This window comes from Lissotriton helveticus, chromosome 1_2, assembly GCF_964261635.1.
Source record: "Lissotriton helveticus chromosome 1_2, aLisHel1.1, whole genome shotgun sequence".
Taxonomy (NCBI): Eukaryota; Metazoa; Chordata; class Amphibia; order Caudata; family Salamandridae; genus Lissotriton; species Lissotriton helveticus.
The window spans coordinates 327134896-327135912 of NC_136058.1; the positions used below are offsets into that span (position 1 = coordinate 327134896).

Here is a 1017-nt window from a genome sequence, read left to right on the forward strand (position 1 = left end):
TGTTTGGGTGTACCTTCCAAATACTGAATTGTAGTGGTACGTAGAAATGTTTTTCCACCATAATTTGGCCCAAAACAATCTTACTTCATCACCATCTCCGTGATTGTGGTAACCAATCCTCAAATGATAAGGTGTCCCGTAAAAACCTCTTCCCCTTAAAGAATGTTTCAAAACAATCATTGTATGTAGAGGCATTGTCCTATGTACCACTGCCTGTTCAAATAAAATAACAATGAAACAAATAAATCTGTTTTTTAAATGATCCAGTTTTCCTTTAATAAATAATATTAAGGACTACTTCTCCTGTTCAACAGTTTCAAGGTTGTACCTACTGGCACACCTTAGTATGATCCTCACACTCTTTCATGATGTACTGATATTTTGTCATTCTGATTTTACTGAAAAGCTGGGGATATAGCTCAGTGGTAGAGCATTTGACTGCAGATCAAGAGGTCCCTAGTTCAAATCCGGGTGTCCCCTCACCCTATTTTGATTCTGTTGTTTGTAATTGGAACTTTTCATCAATTCCATTTGGATCATCTTTGACAGAGTCAGTGTTCCCTTGGATATTGCACTTTAATAGCATTACAGTGTTTGCTCCTCAAAACCTGTGAGTAAATGCATTTTTTACACTGGGCTTGGTATTCCCTTTGGGAACTTTCTGAAACAACATTGATCTATGTTGGCATTCGGCTCTTCCTTTCACAGCACCAAACATAGGGAATGGACTATGAAACCAATTGACAACTTTGTTATACTGTTTGGTGCTTTCCTGTATTGCACTGAAGAAATGGCGTAGAATACTGGCAGCAAAGCAGTCAATCTATTTCTCATTTCACCCGTGTCTTCAGTCTTACATATATTCCACCTCTTCTCTGTGCATGCAAAGTATGTGTTTGTTTGAAGCACTTCATTTTTGTGCAACGTAGGAACTATTTAATTTCTCCTTAAAACTTCTGCCTACGTGCAAGATGTTCGAACTATCATTGCAGTTGCAAGAAGGCTGGTTTGAAGAAT

At 38.0% G+C, this 1017-nt stretch overlaps 1 non-coding gene across 1 annotated transcript; it reads left to right on the plus strand.

Moving 5' to 3' along the window:
- Positions 1–408: 408 nt before the first annotated feature.
- TRNAC-GCA (transfer RNA cysteine (anticodon GCA)) lies at positions 409–480 on the plus strand. Its single transcript has one exon. It is a non-coding gene; the product is annotated as a tRNA-Cys (tRNA).
- Positions 481–1017: the final 537 nt, after the last annotated feature.